The sequence below is a fragment of the Megascapheus bottae genome, chromosome 1, assembly GCF_031878675.1.
Source record: "Megascapheus bottae isolate mThoBot1 chromosome 1, mThoBot2.hap1, whole genome shotgun sequence".
In the NCBI taxonomy this organism is placed as follows: domain Eukaryota; kingdom Metazoa; phylum Chordata; class Mammalia; order Rodentia; family Geomyidae; genus Megascapheus; species Megascapheus bottae.
In genome coordinates this window covers 5,820,868-5,840,096 of record NC_143509.1, presented here as the reverse complement: position 1 = coordinate 5,840,096, position 19,229 = coordinate 5,820,868, and the positions used below count along the sequence as shown (strand labels likewise).

The following is a 19,229-nucleotide window of genomic DNA, read 5'->3' as shown; positions in this document are numbered from 1 at the left end:
AAACAGAAATATGGCTTCACAGTTTTCTTTTTTTAACCTTACCATCTACCCCAGCTTCTAAAAGAGTAGTGTGTTCAAGCTGGGCACAGTGGCTCCCACCTGTGATCCTAGCTACTCAGAAGGTTGACATCTGAGGATCACAGTTCAAAGGAAGCCTAGGCCTGAAAGTCCCTGAGACTCTTAGCTCCAATTAGCCACTAAAAAAACCCCAGAAGTGACACTGTGGCTTAAGGGCAGTAGCCTTGACCTGAAGAGCTCAGGGACAGCACCCAGGCCCAGAGTTCAAGCCTCATGACTGACAAAAAGAAAAAAGAAAGAATAATGTGTTCAATCATATTCTATTAGGAAACATTTTCAACTACAGGAAAAACAAAACACAGTAGAAAGCTTTGAAGTCAGATTTCTGTAACCTTCAGCAGAACAAAAGTCCTAAGAAAGTTCTCATTACTGCTATTCCTCATCCTCCTCCAGTTGCATATTGCCATTGCTGGCTTGTCCTTGTTATGTAGAAATAATTGTTCTGCTCTCTAGTTAAGGACACAAGACATAGAATTTTGTTTCTCTATAGGAATGAAACCTCTGGATCACCAGGAAAGTTATACAAACCATGCTTGCATATTTACTGTGATATCACTTTCTACCTACTGGGTTGAACTGCTTCTCTGTTGGGTCATGGTTATGAAGTACAGATCAAAAGATCCCTGTGTGCCTGAAGTATAATAAAATCTCAGCCCCACTCCTCACGATCAATCTTACGTAGGTTGACATAGGAGAAATTCCAGCTTTAGAATAATATAACATTGGAGATATTTATGGAGATGTCAGAGGACAGGCTGATAATCGGCTTTCCTATGATCTTAGATGCTTAATTCCCAGAGCTCACAATTAAACAGATTTTTTCTAGGCACACAAATCTCTATAGACTCACTAAAGTGGAAAGAATGTCCAAAAGCATAGATTTGTGGCTCTTCCTCTGATAAGAAAAGCTTGTGTGTTCTATACATAGATGAGAGGATGAAAAGTATGGTTCAGAATGGAAGATGCAGGAATGCAGTGGTGTATTGTAAGGCCTTAGAACAGCTCCTAGACATTTTAACCAAAGAAATACATAGAGGTAGGAAGATGGCGCCGAGACAATAGGGACGCTGACTAGCTCTCTGTCACAAAAAGAGAGAACCAGGGAGTCCCACGAGCCAATTATCTTAAATCCACAACAACAAACTCAAAAAGCAATGGAGAAGGACTCAAACCGGAAAAGAAATCTAGAAAAAGCTTACATCCAACTTTCTCAAAGAATCGGATCGCGAGAACCGCTCCGCCACCCCTCCCCACAGGCTCCAAGCCATGAAAAGCTGCAGCGGAGGGTTCTGGGCTGGGCAGCCCGACTGCTGCAGAAACCACCACAGGACCAGGCCAGAGAGCTACAGAAGCAGTGGAACCCAGACGGAGAACCAGAACAGCAAGCAGCGGAACCAAGACAAGGAACACAGGTGGCTGAGGAGACCCGAGGGGAGTGAAAGACTCCCCACCACCGTGGAGCACCCGCAGATGGAACGTGTGTATTGCGTGAGCAATACAGCGGGTTCCCAAACACATCGGGAAAGCAGAGCGGGTGCCAAGCAATAGAAATTAACTCAGACCCCTCCACCCCGCCCAAGAAGACTGGCAGGAGCAGGGGGGCAAGGAATTTAGAATCCTGTCCCTTCCCTCAACAGCCCCTTCCTTCAGGCCATTAACTGAAAATTGACAGGCAGGCTACCTAAGACCCAGCACCCCACAAAGGGAAGGGGAGCTGTCCCAACTCCCACCCACCCAACGGGCTCAACTCCCAGCACTCTGACTGAAGACTAACAGGCAGGCGGAACCTAAGTCTCAGCAGCCCACCAGGCTGTCCCAGCTCCCACCTGACAACCAGGCTCCTCTTAGGTCAGTTATCCTTACGCTATACCTTTTCTACATTACTATAATATTCTTAAACTCCTACATTAATCCTCTTGTACTTCCCCTGACCTCTCTCATTCTATTTTTCTATCTCTGGTCCTCTGTTCGTCTTTCAACCCTTATAATGCATGGATCTACACTTGATGGCTGTTGAGTAATACTGTGTATCTAGGTGTTTAATTATTCTCTAGGGTCAGAGGGACTTAAAGACAGTAGAGATTCGATTGAGAGGCTTATTGTTTTGGGTATAAGTCGCTTATTAGTGGTTGCATTAGACTGGTCTGTAAGTGCACAAAAAGAAAGAGTGATAACACCAATCAAAAACTGTGAACATCTAGTGTCTGCCAGATACAGAGGTCTAGGTTGGTTATATCTGAAAAACTCCCATTTTCAAATGGGTAGAACAAGTAACTCAAGAAAAATGTCAAATCAAGAAACAACATCCCCCACCCAAACTGAACAGACAATGGAACAGTCACTGACAAACCTAGAGGAGAGTCTTCCAAGTGCTATGCAAATGCAATTGATAAACGTCATTAATGAAAAATGTGAAAATATAAAGAAAGAGATAAGGGAGGAAGCCATAGGTAAACAAGAGGAAACCATAAACAAGGTGGTAAGTGAAAAACAAGAAGCCATAAAGGAGGCCATAATAAACGTTTTTCAAAGAAAGATGGATGAATTCATAGAATCCATAAACGAAAAGGGGACCAAACTCCAGCAAATGTCCAAAGAAAATAAAGCTACTGAGCTAACCACTCATATGGAAATCAAGGAGCTAAAGAAATCCATACATGATCTAAAAGAAGAGATGCAAGTCATCAACAATGAGCAATTAGAAGCAAGGGAGATGAAAAATAAGGTAGATAGCTTTGATAGCATGTTAGACAATGCAGAGGAGAGAATTTCCGGGGCTGAAGATAATTTAGTTAATATAGAGAAAGAACAGAAAATGAGTCAATCCAAATCTAGGAAATATGAGAGAGCATTTCAAGAGGTCCAAGATACAAGTAGGAAGCCTAATTTAAGGCAAATTGGTATTGAGGAGGGTCTGGAGAAAGAGGTCAATGGTACTGGAAATATACTTCAGGGAATCATCTCAGACAATTTCCCAAATACCCAGCAGGACAGGCCCATCCAGATACAAGAAGCTTGTAGAATTCCAAACAGACCTGACCAGAAAACAACATCCCACTGCCACATTGCATTCCGAACTGGATCAATAGAAACCAAAGAAAGGATCCTAAAGGCAGCCAGGGAAAAGGGATCAATAACCTATAAAGGCGAACAAATAAGAATAACTCCAGATTTCTCAGCAGAGACCATGCAAGCAAGAAGTGACTGGAAGTATATATGTGATGCCCTGAAGTCAAATAACTACCAACCAAGAATACTGTACCCAGCTAAGCTCTCATTCATAACTGAGGGAACAATAAAAACATTCCATTCCAGGGAAAAGCTGCAACAATATGTCGCAACAAAACCAACACTACATAGAATTCTCAAAGATGTTCTATACATAGAAAACCAAAATAAAGGCAATATAGGGAAAGAAATGGCACCTAAACAGCATACCATCTAAGGACCACAAGTACTGTCAAGACACAGGCCCTAATAAAAGCTTTTAAAAATGGTAGGAACTAATAAATATCTCTCAATCCTAACTCTCAATATCAATGGACGTAACTCTCCAATTAAACGGCATGGTCTGTCTAGTTGTATCAAAAAGCAAGAGCCATTGTTCTGCTGTCTTCAAGAGACACATCTTACCCAAAAAAACAAGCATCTTTTGAAAGTGAGAGGTTGGAATAAACTCTATCAAGCTAACGGCCCCCATAAACAGGCTGGAGTTGCCATCCTCATATCAGATAAAATAGACTTCAAACTAAAATTAGTAAGAAAAGACAAAGAAGGTTACTACGTACTACTAAAAGGATCTTTCCTCCAGGAAGACATAATGATCCTAAATATTTACACACCCAATCCCAGAGCTCCAAACTTCATCAAGCAAACTTTACTTACACTGAAACCATACATAGATCGAAACACAGTGATTGTTGGTGACTTTAACACACCACTCTCACCTATGGACAGATCAACAAGGCCAAAACTCAACAGAGAAACCTTAGAACTGAACAACTATATAGACCAACTAGATATAACAGGCATCTGGAGAATATTCCACCCAGCAACAACACAATATACGTTTTTCTCAGCAGCACATGGAACATTTTCCAAAATAGATCACATTTTACGGCCTAAAACAAACCTGGACAGATTCAGAAACACTAAAATTATTCCATGCACACTCTCAGACCACAAAGGCATCAAACTGGGTCTGAACACACATCTCCACCAACGAAAACCCTGTAACTCATAGAGACTAAACAACATATTGTTGAATCACCAATGGATCATCGAAGAGATCAGAACAGGAATCCAACAGTTTATGAAATTTAAAAATAAGGAGCACACAAAATAGCAAATCCTTTGGGACACAGCAAAGGCAGAACTCAGAGGAAAATTTATAGTGCTGAGTGCCTACAACAACAAGTTGGAAAAATCGCAAACCAACAAGTTAATGTCTCACCTTAAGCTCCTGGAAAAAGAGCAACAAACCAACCGTAATCCCAGTAGAAGAAAGCAAATTATTAAAATCAAAGCAAAATTAAATGATTTGGAATCCAAAAAAATATAGAAAGAATCAACTAAACAAGGAGTTGGTGCCTTAAAAGAATTAACAAAATTGAGAAGCCCTTAGCAAATCTTACCAAAAAAAGAACAGAGCATATCGAAATAAACAAAATCGCAGATGAAAATGGTAATATCACGACAGAAATTACCAAGATCCAGAGGATCATGAGGGAATACTTCTGAAACCTTTACACCAACAAATTTGAGAATCTAGATGAAATGCATGAATTCCTAGCCAATATTAATATACACACCCTGAACCAGGAAGAACTAACCCAAATCAACAGGCCTATTTCAAGCTCTGAAATAGAAATGGCAATTAGAGAACTTCCATCTAAGAAAAGCCCAGGGCCATATGGATTCACAGCTAAATTCTATAAGGTCTTCAAAGCAGAGCTCACACCAATACTCCTCAAGATCTTCAAAGAAATTGAAAATGAAGGCTCTTTACCAAACTCATTCTATGAAGCCAGTATAACCCTCATTCCCAAACCAGACAGAGATTCATCAAAGAAAGAGAACTATATACCTATATCTTTGATGAACATCAATGCAAAACTTCTCAACAAAATACTGGCCAACCCTCTACAACAACTCATCAAAAAAATTATACACTATGATCAAAGTGGATTCATCACAGGGACGCAAAGCTTGTTCAACATATGCAAGTCAATTAATATAACTCAACACATCATCAGGAGCAAGGACAAAAATCACATGATTGTCTCAATAGATGCGGAAAAGGCATTTGACAAGATCCAACACCTCTTTATGTTAAAAGCTCTGGAGAAACTAGGAATCCATGGAACATTCCTCAATATAATAAAGGCTGTGTATGACAAACCCACTACCAGTATTACATTTAATGGTGAAAATCTAAAGCCATTCCCTCTGAAATCAGGAATGAGACAAGGATGCCCACTCTCTCCACTCCTCTTTAACATAGTATTAGAATTCCTGGCCAGTGCAATAAAGCAAGAAGCAAGCATAAAGGGGATACAAGAAGGGAAAGAGGAAGTAAAACTATCCCTCTTTGCAGATGACATGATTTTATATTTAAAGAATCCTATAGACTCTACTCCCAAGCTCCTTGAGCTGATTCAAAACTTTGAAAGGGGAGCAGGCTAAAAAACTAACCCTCAAAAATCAACTGCCTTCCTCTACACCAGCAGTGATAGGAAAGAAGCAATAGCCTCAAAGAAAATAAAGTACCTAGGAATTAGCTTAACTAAAAATGTAAAGGATCTTTTTGATGAAAATTTTAAAACCCTAAAAAAGGAAATTAAAGCAGAACTAAGGAAATGGAAAAACCTCCCATGCTCCTGGATTGGAAGAATCAACATTCTGAAAATGACAGTCTTACCAAGGGCTATCTACAAATTCAACGCAATACCCATCAATATCCCAATGGCATTTTTAAAAGAAATAGAAGAGGCAATTCAAAATTTCATACTGAATAATAAAAGACCCCCTATAGCCAAAACACTTCTTAGCAGAAGAACAGCACTGGAGGAATTTTAATTCCAAACTCTAGATTCTATTACAGAGCTATAATTATCAAAACAGCTTGGTACTGGCACAAAAGAGGCCTGAAGACCAAGGGAATAGAACTGAGGTCCCAGATATTAAACCACAGACCTATGGCCACCTAATCTTTGACAAGGGAGCCAAAAAAATAGAATGGAAGAAAGACAGCCTCTTCAACAAGTGGTGCTGGCAGAACTGGTTAAGTACGTGCAGAAAACTAAAGCTGGATCGTTCTTTGTCACCCTGCACTAGAATTAACTCCAAATGGATCAAAGACCTGGATACCTCCAGGTCACACTGAAAACTCCAGCTGTCACACTGAAAACTTTACAGGAAGGAATAGGAGATACACTAGGCCTCCTTGGCACAGGTCAAAACTTTCTTAATAAGGACCAAGAATCACAACAAATCAGAGAAAGGCTGGATAAGTGGGACGGCAGTAAACTGCGGAGCTTTTGTACGACAAAGGACATAGCTAGTAAATTAATTAGGAATCCTACACAGTGGGAGAAGATCTTCACCAACCAAACAATGGACAAAGGCCTCATATCTAAAATATATCAACAACTCAAAAAATTGAATCACTCCAAAAGGAATCTCCAAAGGAACAACCATCCCATTAAAAATGTGCCAAAGACTTAAAGAGAGTCTTCTCTGAAGAAGAAACAAAAATGGCCTATAGTCACATGAAGAAATGCTCAACATTTCTGGTCAGAAAGGAATGCAAATCAAAACAACTCTAAGATTCCACCTCACTCCAGTTCAAATGGCTAGGATTAAGAAAAGGAATAATAACAGATGCTGGAGGGGATGTGGCCAGGGGGGGATCACTACTACAATGTTGGTACGAGTGAAAACTCATTCAACCACTATGGAAAGCAGTGTGGCAGTGCCTCAAAAGGCTAAAAATAGAACTCCCTTATGACCCAGTAATTCCACTACTTGGCATTTACCCAACCATCCAAAATCTAGGGCATAAAAAATCCACTAGCACAAGGATGTCCATTGCAACCCTATTCACCATAGCAAAGATATGGAACCAACCTAGATGTCCCTCAGTTGATGAGTGGATCAACAAGTTGTGGTATTTGTACACAATGGAATACTATGCTGCTGTCAGAAATGGAAAGACTTAGAAAAATTCATATTAAGTGAAGTAAGCCAGACTCAAAGGTACTTTGGCTCAATGGTTTCTCTCATTTGTCATAATCAGTAGAAACCTTGGGCTCTACTAGCAGAGATCTGCAATAGAGGAAAATCTTGGTACATAAGGCCATATAGTATGAAGCTAATTGAAAGGACCTTCAGGATATTGAAACAAAAGCCATATAACAAATGATTGCTGTCCATAATGTACTATGTTATCTCTCATCTCCTTTTCTGTCCCTTGGGTATCTCATATTGTTACAGTATCTCACTTTGTTATCTGATATATTGAATTCATTTGTATTTGGTCATTTGAAATTTGATAGGGAAGGGGGGAAAACCAAGACGTGTGTGGGGGGGTGGTGCGAGGGTAATGGGTACCAAGACATGTTAAAGGGTATCAATGTATGTGAATTAATGCACCTGCTATCTGGCAAATATCATGTAACCTTTTATTAATTACAATAAAAAAACTGAGCCATGAAGCCAGGCTCTGGTGACCCACTTTGTAATCCTAGCTACTCAGGAGCTGAGATCCAAAGATCATGGTTCAAAGCCACCTTGGCATGAAGTCTGTGGATGCTTATCTCCAATTAAACATCAGAAACCATACGTGGAACTGTGGTTCAAGGAGTAGTGTTGTAGCCTTGAACTGAAGGCTCAGGAACAGCCCTCAGACTCTGAGTTCAAAAAGAAAAATCCAAACTGATCTCAGAGATAATCACATGGCATTCTGTCAACTATGGCTCACTGTTGTGTGGTGTCCCTGTCACAGACAGCAGCAGCAGCCTCCACCACCTCCTCCATCTCATCTTCGTCATCATCATCATCATCATCATCATCACTATCATCATCATCATCATCATCATCATCATCATCATCATCATTATCATCCAGATCCTCTCAGTAAAGCCGTCCTCATGGTCCACAAAACACACCTCCAAATCCCTTCTCCATCCACCCTCAGCACTCACTCATTGAAGCTGCCTCTCTCTTCAGCCATGATCCAGGTGGACAGGTCTGAGGACCCCAGACCTGCTGTGTAGCACCAGTTCAGCCTCTGTCCTCAGAGTGGATGTGAAGACACCATGGAAGCAGAGCTGGGGGATGCTGACAAGGAGGAGGCAGGTCCTGCAGGCAGGAGAGTGAAGGGCAGGGAGCACAGTCTCCCCCTCTAATTCTAGGTGGCCTTGTAGGACTGAGGCCCACAGCTCCAAATTAGCCAAGTTGAACACATCAATGACCAAGTCTCTGTGGACATTTCAAGCGAGAGCTGAGAGGACCTAAAGGAAATCCATGCTGGTTCAAGACTCTCTGTCTATGCAGATGATTAATACACTAAAACTTCTATCACTTATGCTTATCTGATGGAGAGATGGCATGGACTTTTCACATTCCATACTGTGGTGACTTTTAATGAATTTTCATTGTTCTCTATCCATACCATATATCTTCAGAATTATTATGATTCCAACTTCAAAGTTTACATATTTTCTAATTTTATTTTGTTTTATTATTCATATAAACATTTAATCAAACATTTTCTTTTCTTCCCACCCCCAAATGCCTACAGAAAACATTCCATGATTTAAGGATATGTAAACACTGAAGCAGTATAAACCCTGAAATTACAAATACAATAAAGACAACGAGTTGAGAAGTTGGGTATTAATTTTCCAGGTCTGTCTATTCCCTTACAAGCAGTGCAATATATTTTTTTCTGATGGGTGTATACAATTTCATTGTGTTTATAGACCACATTTTCTTGATTCATTTATCTACCGAGGGGTATCTCTGTTGATTGCATATCTTGGATATGTAAACAATGCTTCAATGAAAATGGTGGTATTGACAGTTGCAGTGGGGAAATGTTTGTAGTGGATTTTTATCAAATGACCCAGAGTGGGAATGTTGGGTCATAGAGAATCTCTGTTCAGTCTTTTAAGGAATCTCCATAGCTTTCCAGAAATTTTACCAACAATATAGGAATGTCCCCTTCTGGCCACATCCCCACCAACATCTGTGATTATCAGTTTTCTTCATAATGGTCATCTAACTGAGGTTTGGTGGAATCTCAAAGTTTTTTGATTTGCATTTTTGTCAGTCCTGGGCTTGAACTCGGGGCCTGGGCACTGTCCTTAGACACTTTTTAGTACTCTGCAATTTGAGGCACAGTGCCACTTCCAACTTTTTCTTTGTGTATGGTGCCAAGGAATTGAATCCAGGGCTTTCTGCATGGGAGGTGAGCACTCTACCATTAGGCTATACTCACAGCCCCACTTCCTACTTTTTCTGTGCCTGTAGCACTGAGCAGTTGAACCCAGGGCTCTATGCATGCTAGCTAAGGACTCTAATATCAGATTAACATTTGTCCATTGAATAGCATCTTCACCGTTACCATACATCTCCTGTGGTGACTAGTGCAGGAATTCCCTTGGATGTAAGAGATGTTGTGGCAGATCCTAAGCAGATGGCAGGGAAATGAGGTAGAGCCTAAAGCTTTATGCTTCTCACATGAGGAAGGAAAGAAGTTGTTTTCCAATACACAACAAATCTACATAGGGATCTAGAAATGGACATCCTTATGTGTTGGAGAAAGACAACAAGAGTCTGACCTTCAATTAAACACCAAAAAAGTTGAAAGTGTTGCTATGTCTCAATGAAAGGAGGGCCAGCCTTAACAAAAAGAGAAAAAAATCAGGAACAGGGTAAGGTCCACAGTTCAAGACCCAGAAAAAAAGTATTGCAGTGCTAAATTCCAGAAATCTTCACAGGTTTGGTTTTGAAATCTCACTTTTTAAGATCTCATAATCTCGGTGTCTTCTCTCTTTTCCCTTTTTTCAAAATTGTACTATGGTTAAAAGCTGTACCAGAGGATTCAACTTGTCATGTTTATTTATGAACTCTATGATCAAAGTCATTCATTCCACAGTTCTTCTAGACTCTCTCATGCCCTACACATCTCCTCACTTTGTCTGGATCCCTTTCCACATATGTACATGAGCAAATGCATTCATGATATTCTTTTGAACTCAGGGCCTGGGTGCTGTCCCTGATGCTGGTATTGAACCATGACCATCAGATCTCAGCCTCATGAGTAGCTCAGATGACAAGCATAAGCCAGCATCACACAGCTTTATTTCCCTTTAGTGTTTCCTGATGTTTTAACCATTCTGACACATTTTATTTTGTTTATTCCAATCTTAATAAATAATGTATATCCCAACTATGTGTCAAATATACCTGTAGCACCACTATACATTACAACAAATAATAAAAAGAAATTTTTAAAAAGTGGACACAAACAGATCATTTTTGTTTTGGTAGCACTGGTGTTTGAACTCAGAGCTTTCTGATTTCTTGGCAAATGATATATAACGTGCTTTCTTTGTTTTTAGTAATTTACAGATGGGATCTAGGACTTTTTTGGTTTTTTTTAAAGACGTTATTAATGTTGATTTTTTACATAATATTTTAAATGACAAGTTTAACAAACAAGTGTTCAAGGAGGGAATCTCTATCTACAATCACTGGGACTTAGTATGTAGAACTTAATCAAAATTAGGCTAAGGGTTTGCATGTCATAGAAACATATTAATTTAAGAAATAAGACATTATGTCTATAGAGTCATAGGTTTTTATGTCTATATAGTTATGTTTATATTTCCATTACCATGTCCATAACATTGGGTATGCAAATATTATTGCCTTGCACTCGTACTCTTTGGATTTAATAGCCACATATTAGGGATACCATGCGCCTTTTGTTCCTTAGGTCTTGACTTGTCTCACTCAACATGATTCACTCTAGGTTCATCCATTTCCCTGCGAATGCTATTGTTTTATCTTGTCTGTTGGCTATGTAGAATTCCATTGTGTATATATACCACATTTTCTGTATCCATTTATCTGCAGTAGGGCATCTGCATTGTTTCCATCGCCTGGCTATTGCAAATTGTGCAGAGAAGAACATAGCTGAGCAGGTGTCCTTGTAATATCTTGGGTCATGATGTTTAGGATAGATACCCAGAAGTGGTATGGCAGGATTGTAGGGAAGGTCTATTTTCAGTTCTTTAAGAAACCTCCACACTGCTTTCCAGAGTGGCTGCATTCCCACCAGCAGTGTAGTAGGGTTCCTTTTTCTCCACATCCCTACCAGCAACTGTAAAAATGTGGAACGCTTAATGAATTTGCATGTCATCCTTGCTCAGGGGCCATGCTAATCTTCTCTGTATCGTTCCAATTTTAGTATATGTGCTGCCGAAACAAGCACGATCTAGGACTTTTTAATGCACAGGTCTGCCCGGATGCTTATATCTCAGGGATGAGCCTAAAACTGCTGGCTCATAAAAGCAAGGTGGTTGATTTTTGTTGTTTGCTTGCTTCTTTGCATCTTGGTTTGTACCATTCCTGGGGTTTGAACTCAGGAAGTGGACACTTTCCCTGATATTTTTCCTCAGGGCTATTTTTCTGCTTCTTGAGCCATAGCTTGACTTTTTGCTCTGTGTGTGTGTTCTAATTGAATTTAAAACTCATAGGTGATGATGGGAAGGAAGAACTGGGACAGTGGGAAGGTAGGAATTACCTTATCCAGAATGAAATGCACTCTTTGCCTCACTTATGTAATGATAGCCCATTTATATAAGACCTTTAAAATAACAAATGTCATCAGGGAAAAAATTAAGGCACTAGTTTATAATTTTTAAATTAACTCAAGCTAAAGGGCAGGACGGGATAGCTGGCTACAAAATAACATGTTCTGACTTCAAAGGCTGTCCAATAGTATTGAGGTAAAATGTACATATTACAAAATTCGCCACTCAATCCTTGCAATATTCTTTGTTGGGACTAACATCTGTAAACATTCATCATTCTTTACAAACTAACAATTTAAACATTACAAAGATATATTCCTCCTTAAGGAATCCATCCTGACATAGCCAGAATGGTTTTCCACTGCTAATGGATTGTACTAATTAAACTAGACACATACAGTATTCAGACAGGTAGAATTTATAGGACTATATGCTGAAGATTCTTGCTTCTGTCAAAACCACATAACAAATGAACTTCCTACCTGCTGGTGTCAGCTCCTGATTTGTACAACCTGCTCAGGGCATTTTTGAGGTCCCTGTTCCTCAGACTGTAGATGAAAGGGTTCAGGAGAGGAATGACCACTGTGCACATTGCTGAGAACACAGCGCTGCTCTTGGGAGAATGTGACACAGCTGACTCAAAGTAGACACCAAATGCTGTCCCATAGAATAAGCAGACCACAGACAGGTGAGAGCCACATGTGAAGAAGGCTTTTTACTTCCCGCTTGAAGACGACATTCTCAGTACAGAAGAAATAATCTTGTAGTAAGAGAAAAGGATCCCTAAGACAGGAAGGAAAGCGTATATGGTACCAATAATGTACTTAAAAAATCATTTGTGAATGTATGCTCACAGGAAAGATCCAGCACTTGAGAAGGATCACAGAAAAAACTTGGGATTTCCAAATGCTTGAAATCGGTCACCTGTAACACCATCCACACATGCAGTTGTCCTTCCAAGGTTCTGGTGACAAATGACAGCAGAATCAAGAAGACACAGAGACAAGGGTTCATGATGAGTGGGTAATTCAGGGGGTGACAGATGGCCACAAAGCGGTCATAGGCCATGGCAGTAAGAAGCAAAACATCCATACAACCAAAAATGAGAAAAATAGACATCTGTGTGAGGCAGCCTGCATAGGAGATAGTTCTGCTGTGAGTGTGGATGTCCACCAGCATCTTGGGGACTGTGGTGGAGATGAAGCCAATGTCAGCTAAGGACAGGTTGGAGAGGAAGAAGTACATGGGAGTGTGCAGGTGAGGGTCAGAGGTGACAGCCATGATGATGAGCAGATTTCCGACCACAGTGATCAGGTACATAGACAGGAAGAGCCCAAAGAGCATGGGTTGTAGCTCAGGGTCATCTGAGAGTCACAGGAGGTAAAATTCTGAGATGTGTATTAGATTACACATCTCTGCATTAGTTGGAGATCTTTGGTATAAAGAGAGAGCAATACTTAATGAAGAAGTCAGAATTCAACAATCATTCGGAACTCAAATATGCACAGTTCATAACAACATTCTGGCCGATACTTTTCAGTTATCACAAACCCAATCATCCTAGATTTTTTTCTTTCTCATTGATTCCCTTTCATATATTCATTTTAAATACTCAACTGTGTTAGGACACTATAGGCAGTGTTTTCTGATCACAGGAAATACAGCTTATTCTTTATTACAGTCTACTTCACAGGTGTGATTTTTTTAATCTGTGAAATTCATTTTCATCCAATCTGTAAAGAAGCATGCCTACATGCTTCATTTTATGATACGGAAATAGTGAATACGGCCATGGTGAAAAATTCAAATTGTCCTACTTATGAAAACTCTGTAAAATATACAGAGCTGCATGATCCAAAGCAATTTCTCATCGAGAGTCCAGGACTAGAAAATCCTTTACCGTGCCTGCAATACCCCAGGAGATTTCTTCATCCTTGGTTTTTTTCTAAGTTTCATCTTTGTTTCCCTCCACCCCCCCTTTTTCTCTCTGTCTTTCTCTGTCTCTGCCTCTGTCTGTCTTTCTCTGTCTCTGTTGCTCTGTCTCTGTTTCTGTCTCTCTGTCTCTGTCTCTCTGTGTCTGTCTCTGTGTCTCTGTCTCTGTCTCTGTCTCTCTCTCTCCCTCTTTCTGACTTTGTGTCCGTGTGTGTCCTAGGATTCTGACTTTGGGCCTGCGTACTGACCTTGAGGCTTTTCTGCTCAAAGGAAAGCTCAAACACTTGAGTAAGAAACTCCACTTTTGGCTTCCTGGTAGCTAATTGGAGATGAGAGCTCACAGGTTTTGCTGCTCACTCTGGCTCTGAACCTCTATCCACAGAACTCAGCCTGTTGAGTAGCTAGGATTCCAGGTATGAGGCGCCAGGGCTTGGACTGTAGCATAATTTCAAAAAAAAAACCACGAACTCTTCAGTCTCTTACATATAAATAAATTAAGATCTCCAATATGACATCTACTTCTTCCTGAAGTAATTTCAGGAATTGAGGAATTTTCTGACAGTGGAGCAAGGGATTCGTTGGATATAGGCATTGTTGATTGACATTTAGTTACTGGGTTTCTTCCTTTTCAATCATCTATCAGATTATTGCACTTCCTATACTGGTTGCTAGCTGTGACCCCGGTGGCTGTTTTGTGATCAGGCAATAATCCCCTAGAGAAGAAATTAGTGTTCTCTTTCTGGAAATCAGAGAGAAATGAGACAGATGTTCAGATTCTCACTGGGGGACTAACAAAGCCTATCACACCACTTTCCAGTATTTAATATTCAGTGACAATAAACAAATAGAAAGTTAGATTCACACTGTTTTTTTATCTAACCATCTACCACCACTTCCATATGAATTGAGTGTTCAGTCATATCCTGTTAGATAACTAGACAGACTGCAGTAAACAATAATAAATTTTAAGTAAGAATCCTGTGACATTCTACAGAACAGATTAATAATTTTTACATTCTTCACTACTGTTATTCCTGAGACTCCTCTAACAGGATACCAAATTACTGGCTTGTCTTCATTATATTCAAGCAGTCCTTGCAGCTGTTAGCTCTTTAGTTAGTAAACAAGGCATTTGACTGTATTTCTTGACAAGAAGGAAAACTCTAAATCACCAGGAATCTTGCAGAAAGCACGCTTGTCTGAATTGTGTGGTACACTCACTCCACACTTGGTTGTGTTGCTTCTCTGTTGGGTCACGTCGATGAAGTACAGATGAAAAAATTGTTTCATGCCTGAAGTGTATGAAAACCTCAGGCTCAATCCTCACAGTGGATCATGAGTAGGGCAACACAGGAGAATTTCCAACTGGGGCTAATATTGCATTGGAGATATTTAGGGAGATGTCAGGGGACTTGCTGGTAACAGGCTCTTTTATGATTGTGGATGCACAATTCACAGAGCTCACAATTTGTCAAACTGATGCCGAACAAATCATCTCTAGGCAGCCCATAACATGGAGGGTGCCTAAAAGTATAGATTTGAAGCATGTCCTTTGGTAAACAAAACTGGTCTGTCTCTGCAAAGATGACAAGATGAACAGTATGGGTAATTATAGACTATACAGGAAGGCTATTCCACATTGCAAACCCTTTGGACAGTTCCCAGACAGTTCATAAAGGAAATATCTAGAATATCAGTGTCTTGAATGGGTGACTAGCAGGAAGGAATAAATCACATGGAATCACTGAACAGACAGTGAGAGAATTTTGTCACCATACTCAATGTGCATGTATAAAAGGAAGTGTGGCTATTAATGTAGCAAGTGGGGGAGGGAGAGAGGGAGTATTTTGGAAGGTGTGATTGGGTTTAAGATTCGTTGTACATGTACATGAATGTCTTAAATGGAAAGTTCTGTTTACAAACAAGTGAAGAATTAATATCTCCAAAACGAGGCTGCACGCGGGCTCACATGTGTGATCCAAGCACTCAGAGTGCTGTGAGTGAAAGATCAGTTTTTTTTAATTAAAGAATTTATTAACATTGATTTTTACATCATATTTCAAATAACAAGTTTAACAAACAAATGTTCAAGAAGGGAATCTCTATATACAATCACTGGGACTTAGTTTTTAGAATTTAATCAAAATTAGGCTAAGGGTTTGTATGTCATAGAAACATATTAATTTATGAAATAAAACATTATGTCTATAAAGTCATAGGTTTTTATGTCTATAAAGTTATGTTTATATTTCCATTACCATGTCCATAGCATTGGGTATGCAAATATTGTGTCCTTGCTCTTCTACTCTTTGAATCTAATAGCCACATATTTAGGACACCATGCACCTTTTATTCTTTTGGTCTTCACTTGTCTCACTCAACATGATTCTCTCTAGATTCATCCACTTCCCTGCGAATGCCATTATTTTATTCTGTCTGTTGGCTATGTAGAATTCCATTGTATGCATATATATATATATATATATATCACATTTTCTATATCCATTCATCCGCAGTAGGGCATCTGGATTGTTTCCATCAGCAGGCTCTTGTGAATAGTGTAGAGATAAACATAGCTGAGCAGGTGTCCTTATCATATCGGGTTATGATGTTCAGTGTAGATGCCCAGAAGTGGAATGGCAGGATTATAGGGAAGGTCTGTTTTCAGTTCTTTAAGAAACTTCCACAGTACTTTCCAGAGTGGCTGAACTAGTTAACAATCCCACCAGCAGTGGAGGAGGGTTCCTTTTTCTCCACAACCCCGCCAGCAACTGTCATTGTCTGAGTACAAAATCTTGGCCATTCTTGTTGTGGTAAGGTGGTATCGTAGGGTTGTTTTTATTTGCATTTCCTTTATGACCAGGGATGATTAACATTTTATCATATGCTTTTCTGCATTTTAATCTCTTCTTATGAGAAGTCTCTCTTTAGTTCCCTTGCCCATTTGGTGAATGGTTTGTTGGGTTTGGGGGGATTAGTTTCTTGAGTTCCCTGTAGATACTGGATATTAAGCATTTGCCAATTGTATTATTGGTAAATGTTTTTTCCCAATTGGTTGGATATCTCTCTACTTTTGCGACTATACTTTTATCTATACAGAAATTTTATTTTTTTATTTGCACTCCTTTTTCCCATATATTTTTATTGTAATTAATAGAAGGGTTACATTACATTCACGTGATGGAAGGTGAATTACTTCACATATGGAAGGTGAATTACTTCACATACATTGATACCTTTTCTCATGTCTTGGTCCCCATTTCCATCCCCTCCCCATCCCCACCCTCATTTTATTTTCCCCCGTTTCCTATCAAATTTCAAATAACCAAATACACATATATCCAATATACCAGATAACAAAGTGAAATACTATAACAATATGAGATAACCAAGGGACAGCAAAAGAGATGAGAGATAACATAGTACATTAAGGACAACAATCACTCATTGTATGGCTTTTTTTTTCTATGTCCTGGAAGTTCTTTCATTTAGTGTCATCCTATATGACCTTATGTATCTAGGTTTTACTCTATTGTAAATCTCTGCTAGGAGAGCCCAAGGTTTCTACTGATTATGACAAACAAGGGAAACCATTGAGCCTATGTTCCTTTCAGTCTGGCTTACTTCACTTAATATGATTTTTTCCAAGTCGTTCCATTTCCTTACAAATGGGGCTATGTCATTCTTTCTGACAGAAGCATAGAATTCCACTGTGCATAAATACCACATCTTGTTGATCCACTCATCAACTGAAGGGCATTTGGGTTGGTTCCATATCTTTGCTATGGTAAATAGTGCTGCAATGAACATTGTTGTGCTAGTGAATTTATTACGCCCTTGTTTCTGGATGAATGGGAAAATGCCAAGTAGTTGAATTGCTGGGTCATAGGGGAGCTCTATGTTTAGTCTTTTGAGGAACTGCCATACTGCTTTCCACAGTGGTTGAGTGAGTTTTCACTCCCACTGCAGTGTAATAGTGATCCCTCCTGGCCACATCCCCTCCAGCATCTGTTGTTATTAGTTTTCCTCATCCTGGCCATTCTACCTGGAGTGAGGTGGAATCTTAGAGTTGTTTTGACTTGCATTTCTTTTATGACCACAGATGTTCAGCATTTCTTCATGTGTCTATAAGCCATTTTTTTTCTTCTTCAGAGAACACTCTCTTTAAGTCTTTGGCCCATCTTTTGATGGGATGGTTGTTTCTTTGGAGATTAGTTTTGGAGTGATTCAATTTTTTGAGCTGTTGATATATTTTAGGTGAGGACTTTGTATGTTGTATGGTTAGCAAAAATCTTCTCCCATTCTGCAGGCTTACTAATTAATTTACCAGCTATGTCCTTTGCTATACAGAAGCTTTGAAGTTTAATGCAGTCCCACTTATCCAGCCTTTCTCTGATTTGTTGTGTTTCTTGGTCCTTATTAAGAAAGTTTGGACCTGTGCCAAGGAGGCCTAGTGTGTCTCCTATTACTTCTTGTAAAGTTTTCTGTGTGTCAGCTTTACATCCAGGTCTTTGATCCATTTGGAGTTAATTCTATTGCAGGGTGACAAATAAGGACCCAACTTTAGATTTCTGCAGGTTCTGCCAGCACCACTTATTGAAGAGGCTGTCTTTTTTCCATTTTATTTTTTTGGCTCCCTTGTCAAAGATTAGGTGGCCATAGGTCTGTGGTTTAATATCTGGGTCCTCAGTTCTATTGCATTGGTCTTCAGGCACACTCATATACACACAGAGTCAGAAGTGGGGTGTAGTTCCAGTTATAGGTCACTAGTCTTCAGGAAAGAAATTTATGGATAGTAACATGTCCTGAGGACTGGTACAAATAAGTAACTCTCCACCCCAACATACGACGCAACTTTTATTAACCATGAGACAGAGGCTCACATGTGCAATGGTAACATCAGAGCATCTGGCCAGATCTGTACACAAAGGCTTTTAAGGTTTTAGATTGAGTAATTCCTTGTATAAGTGACCATTGAAATCAGCATGGAAATAACCACACTCCTTTCAAGGAATAGTTTTGTTTTTAAGTGGATGTCAAAGTGTTCAAAATTTAGTATGTCACTTTATGTATCTGGGTCTGCTTCACACCTTTCATCATTCCACCCCATATCTCTCAACCCTACACATCTCCTGATTGTCCTACTTTCCTTTTCACATATAGTGGATAATATTGAATATGCTTACTGAATATCATGAGTGTTTTCTCCCTTACCATTCCATCTTCACCCTTCTACACCCTCCCTTTGGTTTGATCCCCATCCCCAACACTTCAAGTACAAGCTACTTCATATTTCTTAGGTTACATAATAACTTCATGGCTCAAAAATCACACCATTGGAATCATCTCCTGTATAGTCCATTGTTTGTCAATACATTTGTTCATAGTCACCTG

General features: G+C 39.6%; 1 non-coding gene and 1 pseudogene across 1 annotated transcript; both read right to left on the bottom strand.

The window, feature by feature from the left end:
- Positions 1 to 11,474: 11,474 nt before the first annotated feature.
- LOC150068143 (U6 spliceosomal RNA) lies at positions 11,475 to 11,581 on the bottom strand. The gene has a single exon (XR_016538630.1). It is a non-coding gene; the product is annotated as a U6 spliceosomal RNA (small nuclear RNA).
- Positions 11,582 to 12,381: 800 nt separating this feature from the next.
- On the bottom strand, positions 12,382 to 13,316 carry LOC150068142 (olfactory receptor 7E178-like; annotated as a pseudogene).
- Between the last annotated feature and the right edge of the window lie 5,913 nt (positions 13,317 to 19,229).